This window comes from Podarcis bocagei (assembly GCF_964188305.1).
Source record: "Podarcis bocagei genome assembly, contig: HAP1_SCAFFOLD_44, whole genome shotgun sequence".
NCBI classification, from domain to species: Eukaryota; Metazoa; Chordata; class Lepidosauria; order Squamata; family Lacertidae; genus Podarcis; species Podarcis bocagei.
The window spans coordinates 164,850-187,841 of NW_027670336.1; the positions used below are offsets into that span (position 1 = coordinate 164,850).

The 22,992-nt window shown below is 47.8% G+C and overlaps 1 pseudogene across 1 annotated transcript; it reads right to left on the minus strand.

The window, feature by feature from the left end:
• Positions 1 to 1,882: 1,882 nt before the first annotated feature.
• LOC308579488 (coiled-coil domain-containing protein 27-like) lies at positions 1,883 to 22,992 on the minus strand (annotated as a pseudogene). The gene is made up of 14 exons (XR_014013299.1): positions 22,882 to 22,992; positions 16,144 to 16,365; positions 15,843 to 15,972; positions 14,490 to 14,583; positions 13,898 to 13,932; positions 13,315 to 13,460; positions 11,913 to 12,062; positions 10,596 to 10,826; positions 9,012 to 9,207; positions 8,215 to 8,345; positions 6,462 to 6,539; positions 5,249 to 5,461; positions 3,471 to 3,866; positions 1,883 to 2,778 (listed from the first exon to the last, which is right to left on the minus strand). The product of XR_014013299.1 is annotated as a coiled-coil domain-containing protein 27-like (transcript).

Genomic DNA, 22,992 nt, shown 5'->3' on the forward strand with positions numbered 1-22,992 from the left:
CTCTCCCAGCTTCAGCAAAAGGAAGCCAAAGCCTTGGGAGCGCATCGTGAGGTCCCGCTGCACTCCAAAGGCTTCAGGGATAGCCACCTCTTCCAGACACAGGACGAATAAGCAAACATTGGAAGAGAAGAAGAAGAGTTTGGATTTGATATCCTGCTTTATCACTACCCGAAGGAGTCTCAAAGCGGAGACGCAAACCCGGTTCGCCAGATTACGAGTCTATCGCTCTTAACCACTACACCACACTAGCAATTGCCTCTTTCATTTTCACCAGAATTCTGACACCCAGAGGCTACATCCTGATAGTGGTTAATTTTCTCAATTCCCCCCCTCTCCACACCTACTTGAATTCAATAAAGTTCAATAAAGATCAAGTTTACTAGCTGCTTTGCTTCTCAATATTCTCTGGTTGGCCTGTTATTCTCTCCTACCAATAGGGAACCTATGTAAGGACTCTATATGGGCTCTTGGATACCCCACAAGGGAAAAGGGCAATTTTTGTTTACAACAACCCAGAAGGGAATGCAGCCCTTGGGGTGAAAAGCCTCCGCACTCTTGAGTTTGTGTGTGTAGGAGAGACAGAATGAATGGATGGGTGCAGAAGAGAGAGGGGGTTGAATATCCACAAGGGAATATAGCCCTCAGCCCCAAAAATGTTGCTCCCCCTGTTCTAACGGGCACAAATTATCCCCAAATGAAGAGAGGAACTAACACAAAAGCTGGACATTCCTGCACTAGCTGATTTGAAGTCTCCTGGTGATTTCATCAGGACGCTGAACACCTGAGATACACACTTTTGGGACCCACCCTCGATCATGCATTGCTTTTAACAGATTTTAATATTTTACCTTTGACATTGCAATAATGCAGTCCTGTGACCTTACGGGCAGGCAAGAAATGTTAGTTGTGCTTCCTGCATTGCAGGTGATTGGGTTAAGTGATCCTTCCAATTCTTTGATTCTATGAAATCTAAGAACCTTTTTTTTTTTTTTACAAAGGCGGTCACAGAAGGGGTTCTAGGTTTCGTTTGTCCCCCGCCCTTCTCGTAAGGGTCTTACCATGGATCTTACTTAGGACCTGTGTGGTGATGAGGCAGAGCAGAGAAGCCAGGAGGCTCACTGGCATTTTCAGTTAAACCCCTCCTTTCTGGTTAGCTCGCATCTTGCCGGCTGCGGGCAGGATTAGGAGGACGGTGTTGGCGGCACGTCTGTGGGTCTGCAGGCAGGTATTGCTATGTCTCTGGGATCTGCAGGCAGGAAGCACCAGGCCCAGCGTCCAGGAACAGAGAAGGTCCGTTTCAGTTCAAATGATCTCGAAGGTTCTGCTTCCGGGATTCCAGGGGGCTTCCGATTGTGGGCCAGAGTTCCTCGTTCCGTCCTGCAGAGCGGCAGTTTTCAAGCAATGTTCGAGGAGATCCTGTGGGACAGGCTCCTGGTTCCGGTCTGCCTTAATGGAGGCAGCTCCCATGACAGCGGGAGATCGTTAGCGATCCTACTGACGCAGATCGAAACAACGCAAGGAAATCAGATCCTGCCATGCGTTGCAATAAATCCACCCTTTTTATGTGAAATTTTCATTTCACAGTTTAATGTTGTTGATATCTTGAACTCCAATTGCGGGTGTGTGTGTGTGTGTGTGCACCATAATCTTTTCAGGCCTCGGGGCCTCTTCATTTGGCCCTGGTCTATCGTCTATTCATATCAATTAGCCTATGAAAAGTATACGCAAATCTGTGCCCTCCCTTTCCTGGCAAATCCCTTTCCTCCTTTTGGGTGATGTGCAAGTGATCCCCTTAGCAGGGCACCTTGTTCACGTGGGGCAAAGGGGAGGCCCAGGCAGGCTTGAGCTGATCGTGGACCCTAAAACAGGTGCAGGAAGACTTCCGGCTAACTGGATCTATTCCAGGGATGGGTAATCTCAGACCCAAGACACAGCGCCCCTCCTTCCCCAGGCCTCTCTGTATGGCCCTTGAGACTCTTTCTAGGCCATACCCAGGTCACACCAAATTTGTATCTGCCCCCAAATCCCAGGAGAAATTAAAACATCACTCATTTCCTAGGTCCCAGCTGTGCTAAACCTTTAAAGCAGTATTATATCATTTAAAACAATCACAGTTTCTCTCCCCAGGAATCCAAGGAAATGCAGTTTTTTAAAAAAGATATTTATTAAAATTTATTAATAATTTTATTATTTAATATAATTTATTTTCAAAACAACAAAGGAAATGTAGTTTGTTCAGAGGTGGGGACAGCCGTCTACATTAATGCTTGGATGCTGTGCGCCATTTTGATTCAAGGTGGCAGAACGAAACATCACTTTGGCGTGACTTTTCCCGTTTTCTGGGATAGGTTTGGCCACCTCTCGAGATACCATTGCCAACCTTGGGACGAAGGTTTCTAAGATGAGGCATGCATTGATGTTTGAACTCCAGGCGCCATTTGGAATTACCATAGCGTACTGAAACATTTTGGGTGTGACTTCACCCATTTTTTGGCATGAGTTCATACCGCCTCCTGAGATATTGCCACCAAACTTTGCATGAGGGTTCCCAAGTGGGGTGGCAGTGGTTTTTGTTGATGTTTGGATCTGGGCACCAATTAAGAATCCGGAAGGCTGAAATGTGTGTTTCTTGTCACGGAATAGAGCAAATGTGCATTTATTTGTGCCTTACTGAACACAGATAATGACCTGGCCTCCTATTGATATTTATTCCATCAATGTCAAGGGTGGGACCCAACGTTAGTCCTACTCAATAGCAGACTCACTGAAATTAATGGATATGACTAACAGATCCATTCGTTTCAGTGGGTCTGCTCCGATTAGGATTTAACTGGATACAACCCTATAAATATATCTCATCTGAACAGTTACTCCTGAGCAATTTTTACACTTGCGTCAGATTGATGCACAGTTAAAACTTACAGAATTTCTTGCCACAAGGTTATGCCATGAATGCAGACTGCTATATATTTTGGAAAGTTGCTTGTCTGTTCATTTAGCCACCTCTTAAGGTACTGTCACAAATTTGGCACGATGGTTCCTGAGATCAAGGAGCAAGTTTTCTTCCATGTCTGGATACAGCCAGACACCTTTGGAATCACAATGGAGGACTGAACCCTGCACTGATTTCAACCACTGATTTAAAAACTGCACTGATTTTTGTGTGTGTGTGTCTTAGAATTCCTGCACAACACGAGGTACGAGGCCCCTAGCAATAAAATTAAATAACGTGGTTTTGGAAGTAGTTGCTACTGCTGAGTCTTCAAGCTGTATTGTGACGATATGACATGACTGCTTCGGTGGTAATGCAAATTATGAGCAACTTCCACCACTAGTAGGAGCAGGTTTCTTGCAGATAAGAGGAAGCGGCAAGTGGGTCAGAGAGAAAAACGAAACATTACGTGCAGTCATTTAATTGGAGTCAGGAAAAGGAATTATAAAAGATGACCAAGAATGGATCAAGCCCCAGTTAGGAAAGAATGTGAAGAGGAGAGACTTTAGCTTTCAAATCTCTATCTGCTGGAAGTCTTTTTCTTCGAGGTAGTGATTGGAGGGAGCGGTTCGGCGGCGCCCAGAGCTGGGACTTTCACCCCTTTCTGTTTCAGCAACTGGTAAAAGTCTAGACGCTCTGTTATTATTTTCTGGAAGACAGATCCACAGAGGAGCTTTCTGTTAGAAATGGAGGCAGCTATTCCATTCCCCCATCCCGCTTCTGCATTGCAGCCACAGTGACAATCTGACTTCCACATGGTTCCTTTTACCTGTAAGGACTCTAAAACTTCATCGTCTGTGAGTTCGGCCTGGGGAAACTTGATGCCAGGGGTGCTGTAAGTTGCCTGGATGATTCTGCTCCGAAACCTTTCAAACTTTCAGTGAAAAGAAGGGCGGGGGAATGAAGTGGACAGTGCCTTAGTTCAAAAATTAGAGAATGTCATTCCTTAGAATCAAAGCTAATGCAGTGAGGCAGAGGTCTCTCCCAGGCAACCAGTCTACATTCGTCCTGATACACGTGCACAAAGATCCCCAGTAGGACCATTGCTTATTCTGATTTCTTTGGGAGAAGGTTGAACGACATTGCACAAAGCAGTCCTTATCGCTCACTTTCCAGTGGATATCCCTGTCACTTTCCTTACAGCAAAAGGTCTGGTTTCCCCCCGGAAGTGGGTTTATTGCACAAGAACACCAAATCCACCTGAGTTGCACAATCTGGATTTCCCAGCACGTGACTGAATCGCACCCCTGAAACAGGGACATTCTGGAAGCGGCCAGGATTCTCGGTTACTCATTTGCGAGAGCCATGTTTCATGCCATTTTCAAATTTTTGATTTGTTTCCATCTTTCAAAGAGCACTAGAAACTTCAATTCAGATTTTTATCCATTTAAAATAGCATGGCTTACCCCAAGGAACTCTGGGAAGCAGAAGAGGGGCAAATGGGGTACAGCCCCACAATAAGCAGCTCACCCCCCCCCCCACCTGCCTGCCTTCTTGCTTACATCCAGCCCTGTGGATGGCCCTGGCTGTCCAATTCCTTCTCCTTAGCCCTAGCGTTGCCCTTGTGTTGCAGAAAGGAGGATGCAGTCAAAACTAGATCTGGCTCTGCTTGCCACTGGCAGTGGCTGCAGCTGTCACTGGCTCTGGTGCCACGTCCTGCCTCCCCACCAGCTCCAATGGGCACCAACCCCCAGACTCTGGGAGCTGCTGCCGTTTTGCAGACCGACAGAATTCAGTTCTGTTCCTGAGGTACTAGTGAAAATACTTTGGGCCTGTGTGTAGACATAAACATACATTCATAACATTACATGCGCATATGCATGTAAGCATGCAAGCATGCATTCAACAGAGAAGGTCTTGGGTTCAATCCCTGGCAGGTTGCACTGGGCACAAAACTCCTGGAGAGCCTCTGCCAGTCAACATAAACCAGGGTTTCCCAAACTTGGGTCTCCAGCTGTTTTTGGACAACAGCTCCCATCATATCTAGCTAGCAGGACCAGTGGTCAGAGATGATGGGGACTGTAGTTCAAAAACAGCTGGAGATCCAAGTTTGGGAAGCCCTGGTGTAGACATAACTCAGCTAGATGGACCAACAGCCTTTGTTTTAACTGAGTTTAGTAGCATATTTTTGCACTGCTGTGGTGAAGGGTTGATAAGAAATGCAAATGGTAATAACGGTAATAACAAGGACATAATAGCAATAACAGGGGTGGTAGTAGTGGTTGAAGAAGCCCTGCGATCTGTGGAGAAGATTACCCTGGCACTGATGGTCACCAGAGTGACTCTGGTTTGCACCTCTGCCCGCTGCAAGATCTCCAGCTGCCTCTGCAGCTCCTTCTGCCGGCTCAGCTCGTTCCCAACATGGTGCTGATTCAGGAACAGCTCGGCCTGGAGCCGGTTGACGTTGCTCTGCAAGTCATCCATCATCTGGCTCTTGTCAGTTAGTTTAGATTCCACATCAGCGAGGTCCTGCGTGGCAGGAGAGGAGAAAGATAGAACTGGTAACTAAGAGTAAGGATGGAGGTTTTGATTTGGTCTGCTTTCTAATGGGAAACTACCTAATTTGCAGTTCCCGGACTAATAAACAAACCGAAACGCAGCTATCCTTTGAAAATCCACACTGCACCGAATTTTTCTCCAGCCAAACACTGTGTGCAACAATAATTGAAATGTGAGAGGAGAGTGCAAAATGGCTGCTGTGGGGGCACGGCATATCAGAAGATGGCTGCTGTCGTGGGACATCTTGGGCCAATCATTATCTCTCAGTCTAACCTACCTCAAAGGTAGGAAAAAAGTGGAGAGAGGGAGACATGTATACAGCACCTTGGGCTCCTTGGAGGACAAGTGGGATAGAAATGTAGTAATTAATAAAGCAAAAAACAAAACAGAATAATGGCTTGAATGTAAGAGAGGCTGAGGCTGGAGAAACAGGAATGGCGCACGAAAAGCTCAGTCTCTTTTGCAGGTGCCTTAGGAATTACAGGCAAGCACACTGGTGCCCATGGGCACCACATTGGAGACCCACAATTAGAACTTAGGAACCTGCTTTGTGGATTCAGTTTGCATTTAGTGGCAAAGCCACCTGATTTGCACTTTCTGCAACAAGAAATGAACTGAAGCACAGTCCAGCCACTGAAATTCACACTTCCCCAAATTTTCCAGTGCAGTTCCCCAGACAGGTAAGGTGTGGGGGGAAATGCATACGCTAGGGTGCAGCGCACCTGCAGATGCATATATATGGGGAAATATAATTTTAAAATACCTCAAATTAGAGGAAAATGCATGCAACAATGGACATATTAGGAGAAATTCAAACGGAAATGCTGAGGAAGTTCATGAGGACTCCCTGCCACCCCCGACACACACAAAAAATGCAAACTGATGTGGAAATGTGGAGAAGACCGGGAAAAATGAGAGAAACCCAAACTGAGATCTTCGCCCTCCCTACTGGCAGGGAGCAGCAACTCACCTGCCTGAGACTGTAATTCTCTCTCTCGATGGAGCCCATCATTTCTTCGTGCTTCCTCTCCTCTCTCAAGTTGCTAAACTAAAATAAAAAGGCAAGCATGAGAAAGGGCTCCCTTGAGTATGTTCACGGCCCGGCGGAAATCCCAGCTGGAAGGTACAGCCCGTAAGAAGACAGGAAGCAGCTTCCTTAGACTCAGCCAGAGCACAGCTGCATCTAACTCAGTATTGCCTTGATTACTTAAACTGCAGAATTCGCTCCCACAGGAGGTAGCGATGGCTGCCAACCAATTATTTAGGGTTAGACCAATTCATGGAGAAGGCTGTCCAGGGATCCTAGCCACAATGGCCATGCTCTGCCTCCGTAGTTGGGAGGCAGGAATGCTACTGGAAGACCAGTTGCTGGAAACCACAGGAGGGAAGGAGTGCTCTGGTGGTTTGGGCCCCTGGGAGAAGAGGATGCTGGACAAAATGGACCACCGGCCTGATGCAAGAGCAGGGCCCTTGGGACGTCCTTAGGTCTACTCCCATCTGCCAGCAGCTCTGCAGGATCTCGGGCTGGGGACCTTTCCAGCACTGCCTGGAGATGCTGGGGATTGAACCCAGGAGAATTCTGCTTGCAAAGCGGATGCTCTACCACTAAGCCATGGCAACTTCCTCCAAGTGCCACGTGAACCTCCAGCCAGCCACAGACCTGCCATCTCACCATAAGGCCATGAAGATCTTAGCAGCAAACCTGCTAGAAACATGTAGAGGGAGCAATCCATTCTCTCAGCCTTCTCAGGGACCTAGGAAGTTCTCTTAGGCTGAGTCAGACTACTGGTCCAACTAGCTCAGTATTGGCTGCATGAATGCCAGTGGCTGTCCAGGGTTTCAGAGAGGAGGCTGTTCCAAATCCTTATCTGGAGATAGCGGGGATTGAACTGGATACCTTCTCTTTCTCCAGTTAATTTTTATCTATTTTTACAAATCCATAATGAATTAAACAACTTTAAAACAGTGGTACCTCGGGTTACAGATGCTTCAGGTTACAGACTCTGCTAACTCAGAAATAGTACCTCGGGTTAAGAACTTTGCTTCAGGATAAGAACAGAAATTGCGCAGCAGCAGTGGGAGGCCCCATTAGCTAAAGTGGTACCTCAGGTTAAGAACAGTTTCAGGTTAAGAACTGACCTCCAGAACGAATTAAGTTCATAACCCGAGGCATCACTGTACAACTTTTTAAAAAATAAATAAATAATGGCTTCCCAGATGTACCAATAATTAACCCTTATTGCTGCTTATATTTCATAATTATCTCTAATTCACAATTTCCCCCTTTTGTACTTGTCCATTCATTTGTCAATTCCTGCTTGTACACTAGTTAACATTTCCAATGTTATGAAGTGAGGATTGCTCATCCGTTTATCAATCCACATTAACCCATTAATTATTATTTCTGAAACAAAACCTTCATTTCCCTCCATCTGTGTATATAAAAAACTTAATCATTCCCACTCCGTAGTTGTTTTCCATTCGATTCTTAATTTGTAACAAATTCACATCAAATTAATTTGAATTCCCTACATCTTTAAAAGTGTCCTGGAGTGGAGACCTTCCTTACAGAAAGCAGGTGCTCAACCACTGAGAAACGGCCCCCTCCTCACCATCTCATGCATTCAGCTATTTAAGAGCACGCCTTAAAAAATTTAAAGAATTCTCAGCCTTCCCCGCAATCCAAACCCAGCAGAACTGTGTAAACCCCCCAATCAACATACTTTATTAGACATGGCTTCCAGCTGAGCTCCCCGCTCCCTCAGCTCCTTCTGCAATGATTCTCGTTCTGCGTGAGCTTTCCTGAGCTGGGATGCCTGAAAGGATAGCTGCCTTTGCACGGAAGATATCGCGCCTAGGGAATCCAAAGAAAAGCCCGTGAATGTGATCGAGGCCACCCAGTATGGATCGCCAGAAACTCTCCACTAGCATGAACCCTCTGAATTAACAAGAGAGGGACCTGCAAACCAATGTTGCTGTTTTGTTTTTGCCTTCTTGCAGGCATGCTCTCATCCAATGGACAACCAATCCCAATCCCAGGAAACTCCATTCCATTCCCTGTGCCCTGGTTTTCTTTTCTTTTTCCAATGGGCTACCATGCCCAATCCCAGGAAACTCCATTCCATTCCCCATTCCCTGGTTTCCTTTTCTTTTTCCAACCAACACTCAGCAATCCATGGTTGCTGGGCACGCTCAGCTCTCATTGGGCTCTTGAGGAGGTCACCCGCTTAGGATTCCAAAATGATTGTTTTGCATTTCAACTAACCTCAGGGTTCTACTGAGCATGCTCACAACTCCCTCTTGTTTCTCAGTGGCCTCACCTTCGTTCCATTTCAATCAGTGCCTACAATGTGAGGTTGCCTCCAGAAGGGGTGACTCTTGGTTCCCCAAGGAAAATATTAGCCAACCCATTTCCATATATATATATATATATATATATACATATATATACATATATATATATATATATATATATATATATATATATATATATATAACCATCTCAGCTTTCCAAAGTTACCTGTGGCCATGTCATAATCAAATTTCACTTTCTGCAGCTCGTCGTACAGCTTGTCGTTCATCCTCTGGAACTCGAGAAGCTTGCTAAAAAGGAGCTCCTCTTCCGATTCTTCCGTATGCACTTCTTTGTAAGACCCACTTTCCACACGCATCTCTTCCTCGCCCTCCAAGCGTACCTTTTCCTGTATTTCAGAGTACTGTGCAGAGAGAGCGCAAAGAAAGACTGGGATGCCATAGTAAGGGCATGGGAGAAAGCCAATTTCGTTCGCGTTTTAACAGGAAACTACCCAATCCGTACTTCTCAAAGCAACACGTGAGCTGGAACACAATTAGCCTTTGAAATCTGCACTTCTCCAAATTTTGTACTGCAGCTCTCCAAGCAAGAAAAGCATGCAAAATATGCACACCCTAAGGAGAAGATTTGCATAGAAATGTATACCTTACTGAAAACAGCATTCAAAAATGCATTATAGTAGGGGAAACTGCATTCCCCCCCCCAAAAAAAGGGTATATTAGGAGAAATCCACACTAAAATACTGGTGAATTCTCATGAGAATTTAGGGGTTGTTGGGGTTTTTTTTTCCTTCGAAAGTGCAAATTGCTGTAGAAATGTGCAGAACCAAATTTACAACTGGAAAATGAGGAAACTGGCCTCTGCTAGGTTCCTCTACTCCAGTGTTTCCCAACCTTTTTTGGGCAAAGGCACACTTGTTTGATGAAAAAAATCTCGAGGCACACCACCATTACAGCCCCGTGACGTCAGCGCGCAGCGTCACGCCGGGAGGGACGCACGAAAGTGTAAGTTTCAATTTTTTCCCCTCCCCCTTGCCGGGGAACCTCCAAGCTTTGGGGGTGGGGGGGGGAGGAGGCAGCAAAGCGAGGCAGGAAGGAGAGCGCGGCTTGGCTGGGTGAGCTTTGGCAGGGGCAGGGAATGAGAGCCGCGAGGCGGGCGCTGCGGACGGAGGCGCTGCCCACCAAGCTTGCAGGCAGCCAGGCAGGCAGACGGCGAGAGCCCCGCGCTGGGCGGCCTCTCCTCGCCGCCCCGCCTCTCGCCGCCCGACTCGCCCGCCTCCCTCCAGGCAACATCTCGCGGCACACCAGGCAACATCTCGCGGCACACTAGTGTGCCGCGGAACAGTGGTTGGGAAACACTGTTCTAAAGGAATAGGGTCCTTAAGACCAGAGTCTAAAACCACCTAACTTCACCACTGCTGATTCTGACCCTGATAAGGAGGGTGCCAGCCAGGTCAGTTTGGACACTAGAGAATGAGGTCTTGCTGTGGCCTGGGGGAAAGGCAGGATAGCAAGGGAAAGGGACTCCCAAGGGCCAGGTAGGCAATCGTGGGGGCCACAACTGAACCACAGGTCAAAGGGTGCCCATCTCTAGCTTGGGGAGGGGGCAGGGTTCTGCCCAGCCCCATAGACATTCTGTACTTCTGCAAATCTTTGTGTGTTCCCCATACCTGCAGAAACTTTTCCTCTTTTGTGTGGACGGGGCTGTTTCGGCTCTATGGACACCAGAGCTTGGGAAACGAATTTGTTACAAGTGTAGACAAATTTCTCCCCGACTGGCCTTTGGGCTCACCTCTTTCTCCAGCTGCTCCAGTTCATTCTGATCCTTCAGCAGCGTCTTGCTAAGGCGAGCCATCTTGGAATCCACCTGTTTATCTGTCTGGGCCAGCTCCCATTTCAACCGCTCCAATTCCTGCCGAAATTCTTCCGGGATGCTCTTCTGCTTCATAAGGACCGGCAGAGAGACACCTCGCCTGCGCAGGTTTGGGTCACTCACTTGCACCGTAAGTTTTTCTTCCGGTTCCTTTTAAGGAGAGGGATAAAAGATTCAGAAGGCGATGAAGCTGGAAACTGAGGGCGCAGCCCTCCAGTAACTTGGGGAAATGCTGCTAGAACTTGCAAGGTTATCTCAGAACTGTTGTAGGAAATACTGGGCACAGAGGATGCAAAGCATAGGAAGCATAGGGACTCTGCCTGCCATTGACTCTGGCTGTGCCTGCCACTGGCTTTGGCGCCACCTACTGTTGGCCTCCAGGCCTACCAATCCTATAGGCACCAGCCACCACTGAGGGCGAATCCACCAAGCATATCTCCAAGCATTTGCCATTAGCACAGAGGCTGTGCATTCACTTGCCCTGCTCTCCCTTTAGTTGGATTGCAAAGTAAGAGCCCCTGGCACATATAGAGGCTTACAGAATTACACACAGACAGCCCATGTAGTGTCGTGTGGTTCGGGATCCTTCTTTTCATAGAACTGCAGCGTTGCAAGGGACCTCGTGAGTCATCTAGTCCAACCCTCCGCAATGCAGGAATCAGAGAATCAGAGAATTGTAGGGTTGGAAGGGACCATGGGGATTATCCAGTCCAACACCCTGCAATGAGGTAGCTGCCAGTGGTCCCCCATGGCTCGTATCCACTAGGAGCCTCTCTGTCTTCAGTGCCTTGGATCCCATTTTTGTGGCGCTCCCTTCCGGTTGAGGTCAGGCAGGCCTGTTGAATGTCCAGTGCTTCCTGAATTTTTTCTTTTCCAAAGATTATCTCAGCAGGTTGTTCAAGTGAACGCTGATTTCATAGTTTTAACTCACATTTAGTCTTACTGTATAGCGGTTAAGCGACATGCAAATTGTTGAAATGAAAATTTAAAAAACAATGGTTCATGTGCCAAACTAGGACCCGGGAGACCCGGGTTCAGATCCCCACTTGGGTGTGAAGCCTGCTAGTTAACCCTGAGCTAGCCTCAGCCTCTCAGCTTAACCTACCACGCAGGGCTGTTGTGAGAGTAAAATGTGGAGCAGGGGAGAACCACGTATACGCCAATCTCAGCTCCTTAGAGGAAAAGCAGGACAGAAAGGCAGTAAATGAATAAACAGAGAAGAAGGACTGGGCCAACCTTCTGGGCGGGTCTCTCCACTGGGGCGAGCTCACCCCCCTGCTGGGCCTGGTCCAGCTGCTTCTGCATCACTTCCAGCTCCTCCCGGAGGACTGAGATCACGTCATCCTTGCGGACGAGTTCCGCTTCCATCTTTTGCAAAGTTGTATCCTGGGGGCGGGGGGGGGGGGAGATATGGGAACAGCCAGGTTGAGACCTCAAAGACACTTCCTACAGTTGCATGACATGGGTGCCCCACCAGGGCAATAAACACTTTGTCCATTTACATGGCAAGGGTGGGGAACCTCAGGTTACAGGCCAAATGCAGCCGCCCAGGCTGCTCTTCCTGGCCCTTGCAGCACTCCTCGGCCATTCCCCCTTACTGGCCCTACTCTATGCCCTCCTTGAGAGTTTCTGCCTGGCTGGAAGGTGCTCCAGAGCTCGGTTCATGCCTCTTACTTGCCTTGGCAGAGTATGGAGAAATGGATGCTTCTGTATAGAAGCCCTGCTGGAATGTAGGCTGCTGTGCAAAGGGAAAGAGCTGCACCCGCTGCCCTGCCTACTTTTCACCTCCGGCTGTGCCCCCTGCTGGCATGCGGGCCCCGCAGAAGGCTCTCCACAAGGGAATGTGGCCTCGAGCTGAAAACAGGTGCCCTTGACTGTTATATGGGGTAGGGAGGGAAGATAGCCATGTTCAGATACAAGGAAGACTACTGATGTAGCCCAATATTTTTTACTCTGACAGGCAGACAATCTCCAGGAGCCAGAGATCTTTCCATCAGCTGTATGTTCCCAAGCCCCAATTCATCATGCCGACTTGGGTCTATAAAGGCCCGTGTAGTTCAGGACCCCTATATCTTTCAGAGCGCTTCTCCTGGTGTTGAACCTACTCAGATCCATTGACCTGGACCAGAAGGCCCACTTTCGGGTGGCTCCCTGGAAGGGCACGTAGTGGAAATTGTAGAACTGTATATGCTTTGATAAATAGCCTACACATGGTATAAAAACCTGTAACTACAGAAGGATAGCTCTATTACTCTGGCTGTATTAAGGTTTGTCTGATGGAGAGCAGGCTCCAATATGGCAGGCATGCTTTCCGCCTGAGAACGGGCTTAGTTTCCATGCACCTGTAAAACTAAAGTGAGGGCATGGCTCTATATAAGCCTGCGTAATTCATAGGCTTGCAGTTTCCACTTTTGCGTTCTCCCCAGAGGCTGCTGCTGTGACCAAGTAAAGTTGCCTTAAACATCACAACAGTGTGGTGATACTGAAGCACTCCACTACAGGCATGAGACCCCCCATGTTCAGCATCCAGGGTACCAGGATGGGCCTGGCCAGTGCCAGTGCTTTCCAGTAAGCCTTGCACGGCCCAGTTCCCTGCTTCCTTTCGTCTGCCAAGCTGCTTTGACAGTTACATCCTTACCTTTTCCTGCAGCAGACTGATGTACCATGGGATTCTGCTTCCTTTGCGGGTTTGGCTTTTCAGGTAGACGTCGCCTGTGAAGCCCTCGGTGAAACTTTCCCACTTAGGCAACGCAGACATGCTCTGAGTAGATGAGGCTGGACAATCTGTGCGCGCAATGGCAACGGAGTGGAGGAGAGAAAGGCACCGTCAAGGTAGTGCTATGGATCATCTCCGAATCTGCTGGGATGCGACTGAAACCCACACGGGTCTAGCAATCGTCTGGAAGCACCCAGGGTGCCATGGGCAATAGTGGAGCCCTTTAACGATACATTTAATACATTGCCATTATAAAAAGAAGGCTGTCCTGGGATGTAGCACATCGGAAGGCTAGAAATCGTCCAGCTCAGTTGCCTGAAAAGAGGCGAGTTATAGCAGCTGAAACGAAAGCACTGCAGTTTTGTTTAAGCATAGCAAAAGCTGCCTGCCCCACACCCCTTCCTGCATAGTCCTGAGATGTAAACTCCGGTTTGCAGCAGGAAGGGGAGGGGAGGGGAGGGGAGGGATCTGTGTGGGAACCAGCAAGTCAGACAAAGGCACTCACATCTGAGGCAGCTCTTTGACTCAAAGATATCTGGTCTCTGAAGTACAGTGGTGCCTCGCAAGACGAAATTAATTCGTTCCGCAAGTTTTTTTCTTCTTGCGAGTTTTTCATCTTGTGAAGCACGGTTTCCCATAGGAATGCATTGAAAATCAATTAATGCGTTCCTATGTAAACCGATTGCCAGGCTGGCGGTGTGGAGAAGGGCTTTTCTCCCCACCGCCAGCCTTCGGAGGAGCCTTCCGAAGGCTGGCGCAGGGAGAAGGGCTTTCCGCCCCACCGCCAGCCTTCGGAGCAGCCTTCCGAAGGCTGGCGCGGGGAGAAGGGCTTTTCTCCCCACCGCCAGCCTTCGGAGGAGCCTTCCGAAGGCTGGCGCGGGGAGAAGGGCTTTCCACCCCACCGCCAGCCTTCGGAGGAGGTCCGAGGACAGTGGGGAAGACGCTGCGCTTCCCCGCTGTCCCGGAGATTTCCCTATGAGCTTTCGTCTTGCGAAGGAAGCCCATAGGGAAATTCGTTTTGCGAAGCGCCTCCAAAACGGAAAACCCTTTCGTCTAGCGGGTTTTCCGTCTTGTGAGGCGTTCGTCTTGCGGGGCACCACTGTATCAAGTTCCGTTCTTCCAAGGAGAGCTGGGAGGACAGACTTATGGTGCTGATGTTGCAAGGCAGGTGGCCTTTGGTTATCTCATTCCCTGCAAGGAGAAGGGGGAGGAGGAGGAGGAGGAGGAGGAGGAGGAGGAGGAGGAAGGAGACGGTTACATGGGTCTTTCACACACACAGTGCATGGAAATCGCCAATAATGGAGGCACCACTTTTTCAGTTTAGACAGCATGCAGCATGCAGCAAAACAAAACCTTCAGCTCTCAGCAGGTTGTTGGATGATCACAACTCCCCTCTTCCCTGACCACTGGCCATGATAGTTGAGGCTGGTGGGAACTGAAGTCCAGCAACATCCTGGAGGACCACTGGTTCTCATGCCCACCCGAAGAGACATTTTGGACGTGAGAAGATTATGGAAGAGGGGCAGGTTAGGGTTACAACAGCACTTAGCAAGCTCAGGAGTCGGTTATCTGGAATGTACGTCAACATCCTGACAGTTCAAGTAAGATTTTCTTGAGTTCAGTTAGGATGCCTTCTTGATTGATGATGGATGGAAAGGTGCTCATTAAAGTACTTTGATGACTGCTTGCGCCTAGCTACTGCACACATCTCACCTGCTTGAGTGCAGCCCCCAGAGCAGGGTGGGGAACCTTTTTCATCCCAAGGGCCACATTTCCTTTTCAGCAACCTTCTGGGGGGCCACATGCTAGTGGTGGGTGAGGCCAGAGGCAAAACTGGGTGGAGCAATAAATTTAAACTTTTGCGGTAGACTAGTCTCTATAGGCACCCCCCCCACCTCTCTCTATCCTTCCTGTGTGTTGACGAGGGTGGAGTGTAGGACTAGGGCAGAGTTTCCCAAACTTGGGCCTCCAACTGTTTTTGGACTACAATTCCCATCGTCCTTGACCACTGGTCCTGCTAGCTAGGGAAAGGAAAGGAGATGTTAGCAGAGTACAATGATGCATCTCAGCCAGACAAAAGCACACATGCAGGTACACAGCAGGGGTGTGGGCTGTGAACAGGATGTAGCCTGGAGAGAGTCCCCAAGGCCCAAAAGAGAGGCTTGAAGGGCCATCTTTGGTGCTGGGCTGAGGTTCCCCATCTCTGCACCACAGAAAAACACAGCCCATTGCTCCACCTAACTCTGGGATGGGGAACCTGCTGCCTTCCGTATGTTGTTGGACTCCCAGCTCCCACCACTACTTACCATTGGCCATGCTGGCTGGGGGCTGATGGGAGTTGCAGCCCAGCAGTGCCTGGATGGAGAACCATAGGTTGGGGAAAGCTGTCCTCCAGCCCACTACACCACCCTGGTCTCCCACAGAGACTGCCTCTTCCTCTTGAGCCTTACCAAGGTCAGATGTTGAAGTAGCTCTGTGGCAGTAGCTGGGGCACCCAGGGCGCATGAGGAAGGATTTCCACAGTTCCTCCACCTCGGGCATGTAGGGAGACCTTGTAGGGCTCGCCAGCTGTTCCTTAGCCTGGGGAAGGAGAGGAATTGAGGGTGCAAAGGAGACGAAAAAGGAGGCACCACATCGGCAACCTCTGCTGTTAACGGCATCATGCACTGAGCAGGCAGGGCTGGACTAAATGATGTCCAGGGCCCTTTCAAATTCGTGCTAGGATTCTGCTCGTATCAAGGCTTTGCCTACCTGCTTCTCATAGTACTCCCTCACTGCTTGGCCTGCTTTGCTGGAGATGGTTTTGCCGCTGGATGGAGGAGTCCACACCGGATTGTTCTGCTGTGACTGCTGCCGCTGCTTCCGTTTGCTCATTTCCTGCAGCACTGTGAAGCTCTTCCTCATCAAGGTGTCGCGTTCCTCCATGAGGGCAGCGGCTCAGTTGCTCCCGTTGCAACAAAGGGGTAAAGAGCCCTGCAAAGTTTAAAAGCCCGTTATGAGAAAAAGAGACCTTCTTATTGTCAGATGGGGTATATAGGACTGAACAAAGACTGTGAGCCTATGCACACTGTGCCTGTGGATAGACACCCCCCCCACACACACACCTACTGAACATGAGTGGGACATACTCATGGAACTTTGGAGTGTCAGGCATAGCCCTACTGGCTTTAGCCCAAACGTAGCAGAGTTTTCCTGCACAGCGAAGAAGCTAGTCGCGGCGGTAATGACTAGTCAGCTAGACTCAGAATAACTATTTACAGGATTTATTAAAAGGAGAAAATAAAACCAGCAGAGTTTCTGCATACAAATAAAAGCAAAATAAATCCTTCCTTCCTTTCTCTCTTTCTCTCTCTCTCTCATAACCATACACAGCACTTCTAACTCCTAACACACCTCACATCAAACTGTGCTAGCAATCCCTAGATAACAGAGTTGAGTGCTGCTCGTTAACCAATCAGAGTGAGTAGTTTCTAGGTCAAGCAGACCTGGGCTTTCTGCCAAGAGTAAATTGACACCAGCTTGAGTTAATTGGTGAAGCTAGAATCTGCAAGTTTCCCACGAGAACCAATTAACAGAAACTGAAACCGAAACTGAACACCCCCTCACAGATTCTGCTGAACAATTAACACCAAATACACCTATGTAGGAGATCATTTTTCCAGCAAACCTAAACCCTTGCACATTCGCTTGTTCTTTATCTTTGCCAATGGTTTAGTTAACACATCTGCTACATTTTCTTCACTTGACACATAAGTACAGGTGATTACATTGTCTTGTACACAGCAACGTACATTTTGGTATTTTACAGAGATATGTTTGGAACGCGATTTGAAACCCTCTGTTTTACTTAAGGTTATACAAGCTTGATTATCAATGTAAACTTGTACCGGTTCTCCACAATTTACATTTAAATCTGCTAACAAATGCTTGAAATAAATCACCTCGTTGCACAATTCACTCAATGCGGCGTACTCTGATTCCGTTGATGACACACTTACAACGTCTTGCTTGCGTGACCGCCAGCTGATTAAAGCTCCACCGACCATTATAACTAGTCCTGTGACAGATTTTCTATCTGGCAAATTTCCCCAGTCACTATCACAGTAGCAACTCAACATTTCATCCTCTGAAGAATTTAATTGTAACATATAGCCAATTGTCTGCTTGAGATATCTCAGGACTTGTTTTACCCCTTTCCAGGCATTTAGTGTGGGTTTTGAGACCAATCTACTTAATATGCCTACTGCATAGCTAATATCAGGTCTGGACCACTGTGCTATATACAATAAACTTCCAATTACAGAGTGATATACATCAGGATGTTCAAATTCAGGACTCTCATCTATATGAAGTGTTTTTATGAAACCTGGATCCATAGGCACCGCTGCCCCTTTGCAATCCTGCATCCTGTATGTAGTCAGTAGTTGTTTAACTTTGTTCTGCTGACTAATTAGGCAGCTGCCATCTTGGGCCCAGCACACTTCCAACCCTAGATATGTCCTAACCGGGCCTAAGTCTTTCACTTTGAACTTACTGGACAATTGCTTGGCAAACCTTTTAGTTTGTTTATCTGTTTTACAGGCATACAATACATCATCTACATAAATCAGACAAAACTCTTGATCACTGCCTGTACCACGTACATAAACACAATTGTCAGCTGTACTCTGCTTGAAACCAAATGACACTAAGGCCTCATGGAAACATTTGTTCCAAGATCTTGCAGCCTGTTTGAGACCGTATAGAGCTTTGTTTAATTTCAACACTCTATTGGAACCTGTCTCATAACCAGGCGGTTCAGCTAGATACAGGTCTTCTGATATTGGTGCATGTAAATATGCAGTCTGAATGTCAAAATGGTTTAACAGGAGTTTTCTCTTTGCTCCAAGCGTTAGAATCAGCCTTACACTGTCCCCCTTAGCAGTAGGGGAAAAAGTTTCGTCATAATCTTTTCCAGGCCTCTGAGAATATCCTTGAGCAACTAAACGAGCTTTGTATTTGTACTCTCCTGTCACCAGAGGTTTAAGTTTGTACACCCACCTGCAGCCTACAATCTTTGCCCCCTCAGGCGCTGCTACTGGTGTAAAAACCTTGTGCTCATTCAGAGAGGACATCTCTTCCTCCATTGCCTGTTTCCAGCGCTCTGCCTCCTCTTTTGGTAACTTTAACACCTCCTGAAAACTCTTGGGTTCTGCACTTACACTAAACACATTTGCAGTATCAGGAGAAAAACGCACCGGAGGCACTCCTTTGTTTTGTCTTTTAGATCTTCTGGGAGAAAATTTTTCTTCTGACCCACTTTCCTCCTCAGAACTACGACCTCTCTTTTGTTGCTTAGCAACTGGTCTCTGGCTTTCTTGAGAGCTCTTATCTGAACTTTCCTCCCCCTCAGACTCTGATTCTCTGTGTCTACCTTCAGAGTCATGAAGCTCCTGGGAAGGTTCAAACCAAACCTCAGTATTGGCATGTAGTCTCTCCCAGCCACTATGTTCACAAAAACTGGCATTCCTGGAGATCACAATGCCATTTGTCCCTTCAGCAAAGCGGAAACCTTTTCCTAGCTCCTGGTAACCCACAAACACTAGCTGTTTGGTCTTAGGATCTCCCTTCTTTCTCATTTGTTTCGGGATTAATACCCAGGCTTTCGATCCAAACACATGCAAATGATCAATTTTAGGTTTTTTCTGAAACAATTTAAAGTACGGGGTTGTACCTATTGTTTGATGGAAGAGCCTATTTTGGAGATAACACGCGGTGAGCATGCTCTCCCCCCAATAAGACATGGGTAAATCAGCATCCTCAAGCATGGCAAACATCATATCTTGTAAAGATCTGTTTTTTCGCTCTGCAACGCCATTCTCCTCTGGGGAAAAAACGTTCGTTTTTCTATGCCCAATGCCACGCTTTTGTAACCAATCTTTAAAGGCATTTGACATAAATTCGCCACCTCTGTCCGTCTGAATCCTTTTGAGTTTAATGGACAGAAATCTTTCCACAGATGCCACCCAGCCTTTAAACTTAGTGAACACGTCACCCTTATTCTTCATGGGAAAAACCCAAGAATAACGCGTGGCGTCATCCACAATTGTTAGTGAAAAGCGCGATCCACCCCTGCTTACAGCAAATGGACCAATTACGTCCATGTGAACCAGCTGTAGCGGTGACTCACTAACTCTGTCACTTCTGGGGTAAGAAACTCTGTGGGTTTTAACCTTTTTACAAACATTACAATCAAGGTACTTGTTACAACTCTTTAAATTACCCCCATCAGCCAATTCAGACATTTTTAGTACACTTTTCCAGCAAGCATGCCCCATTTTCCTATGCAATAAGTGCACACAGTTGTCATGTATAGCTTTGTTATTCACTGCAGGCTGAGATTTACTGACTACTGCTGCAACTTGAGATCCTGCTTTAAGCCAAAACAAGCCTCCCTCTGACTTAGCAGTGCCTAAAATCTCACCAGCCTTCTTAATAATGCAACTGTCTCCTTCAAAATGCACTTTAAACCCAGCTTTTAGCAAACAATCTACAGACATCAGATTGCTCCTTAATGACGGCACACAAAGTACATTTTGCAGGCATTCACGAAGACAAGGAACATAAACTGCACCCCCCGAAATCACTTCGGATGTACTTCCGTCTGCTAGAGCCACCTGGCTGCGCTGTGCTGAGTTCTTGGAAACAAACAATTCATCTGAATTCACGATGTGGCGAGACGCTCCCGAATCGACCACCCAGACCGCTTGTTTCTCATCAGCAATCTTGACCTCGCCGGTCACCAGCTGAGCCGACTGTTTTCGTTTGAAGAAGTTCTTTTTCCGCTGCTGCTGCTGCTGATCTTGTCTCTGCTCCTGCACCGGCAACTGAGACTTGACCAACTCCGGACATTGTCGTTTTAGATGCGCTGAAGACCCACATCGAAAACAACGCCTAACAGCAAACGCTGACTCCTCACCGGTACGCTGCTTTTGCTTCACCTCTGGCACGGCATGAGAACTCCTTCCAAACCGCCCACCTGTAGAAGCCTCTGCAGCCAACGACCTTTCTTGCCTCTTCTGCCATTCTTCAATCAAACGCCCAGTAACGTAACTGACTGATAAATCATGCTCCTGCATGCCTTCTAGAGACAAAACTAAATTATCCCAGCTTTCCGGGAGAGAACTCAAAATAATAGCCACCTTCTCCTGCTGGTCTAATGCACAGTCTCTTTCCTGAAGCGCAGAAAACTTTAACTGTAAACTGTGTAGGTGTTCCTGCATTGTAACCCCAGGCTGTAACATTGCCTTGTACAATGCCTTGCGAATGAACAGCTTGGAAACCGCTGTCTCACGCACATGGAGTTCTTTAAGTGCTTGCCACACACCTCTAGCTGTCTTGATTCCCCTCACATACGGCAACTGGGAATCTTCCAGCCCCAAGACAATTGTGGCCCTTGCTCTTTGGTCTTTATCGAGGTCTTCATCATCAGGCTTCGTAGGAAACTTACTCACCACTTGCCAGAGACGATCCCTCTGCAGCACTGCCTGCATGCGTTCCTACCACAGCAAGTAATTGGAGTCATTCAGACGCTCAAAAGCCATCTGACCTGGTTGTGAGGCCATCTTGAGAGCGATGTCCCTGGAACCCGGAACCAGCTACTCACGACCACCGAGAGAGAAAACAGGAACCACAGCACCCAGCACTCACACGCTGCAGCTGTTGTCCTTGTGTCCGCTGCGTCACCAGCTCACCACGGTCAGGAACCAGCCAGAGAACAACAACTTCTGGAACTACTGGAACCAACGCCGTTGATGCTGACACCACCGCAACTCAGGCTGGCAGCACAATGCCCATAACCTCATGGAACTTTGGAGTGTCAGGCATAGCCCTACTGGCTTTAGCCCAAACGTAGCAGAGTTTTCCTGCACAGCGAAGAAGCTAGTCGCGGCGGTAATGACTAGTCAGCTAGACTCAGAATAACTATTTACAGGATTTATTAAAAGGAGAAAATAAAACCAGCAGAGTTTCTGCATACAAATAAAAGCAAAATAAATCCTTCCTTCCTTTCTCTCTTTCTCTCTCTCTCTCATAACCATACACAGCACTTCTAACTCCTAACACACCTCACATCAAACTGTGCTAGCAATCCCTAGATAACAGAGTTGAGTGCTGCTCGTTAACCAATCAGAGTGAGTAGTTTCTAGGTCAAGCAGACCTGGGCTTTCTGCCAAGAGTAAATTGACACCAGCTTGAGTTAATTGGTGAAGCTAGAATCTGCAAGTTTCCCACGAGAACCAATTAACAGAAACTGAAACCGAAACTGAACACATACTTACGACTGAGACGAGCTTGGCTGCTGGATCAGGCCAAAGGCTAATCCAACCTGGACCACCGCTTGCCATCTGAGGCCCTTCTCTACATCCCCCATCCCAGAGAAGTTTGGAAGGTGACAAGAGCCGGGCCTTTTCTGTGGTGGCTCCCCGATTGTGGAACACTCACCCCAGAGCCATCATTACATGTCTTTAGGCACCAGACAAAAACATTATTCTTTACCCAGGCCTTTAGCCACTAAATAACCTCTAGCCTGTGGAAAGTGTGTTGGAGAGGACTGTGATGATGACTATTGCCTTATTAGGCTGTCTGTACGTATGCTTTTTATGTTTTTTATCATGGGTGTTCTGTAATGTGTTTTTAATGTTGGAGATAGCCCTGGGATCTTTTGATAGCTGGCGATATAAAAATTGAATTCATAATAATAAAAGTCCAAAGTCCTGCCTTCGACAGCAGAGCACAGCTGTCTAGTAGCCACAGGTAACCTTATCCTCCACAAATAACATCACTTCCACTCTTAAAGCTTACCTTTGAGTAAATGCAGTTAGGAACGTGGCATAAAGCAATCTATTTCAGGGCCGCAAGGTTTAGTGGCTAGATGAACCAATCAAGTGTTTATGTCGATCCGTCTGGAAAGACAAATTATAAAAAGGTGGGGCTGAGTCAACAAGGAGAGACCCACATTTATTTCCTTTTCCAGCTGTTTTCGATGTGCTGGTATGTTCTAACAACTGGAAAAGAAGTGGGGGGAGAGACAAGATTACAGACAGCCTGTCGTAACATGTGACAGCACACAGTTTTAAGTGTGGGTGGTTAAATTTTAAGTTCAGCGTATATACCAAACTATCTCTATACTTTTTTTTTAAGCACCCATATCAAGGTTTGATGATGTGCATAGTTATTTAAATTCATCAATTAATCCATGAAAAAGAAGTCAATTTAATATGTTTGGGGTGCTTTAAACCTCGCAGTGGGTCGGACCCTGGGGAAACCTTCCAACGACGATTCTAGGCAGGCTACCAGCGCACGCATGCGCATCGGAAGCCGGCAAGCGCAACAAAGGCGGGGCCAAAAGGCAGAGGCGGGGCCTGTTCTCTTATTCTCTCTCTGGCCGTTGTGCTGAAGCTTCTCTTGGCCTTTCGCTCCGCTCTCCTCCTCCTCCTCCTTCCCCCTCACCTGCCAAGGGGCCACGGGCCGCGCCCTCCCCCTGCTCTCCGGCCGCGCGAGCCGGAGCCTGGCCAAGGACCGCGCTGGCTGGTTCCCTGCCTGCGCGGCCTAATGCGGTTG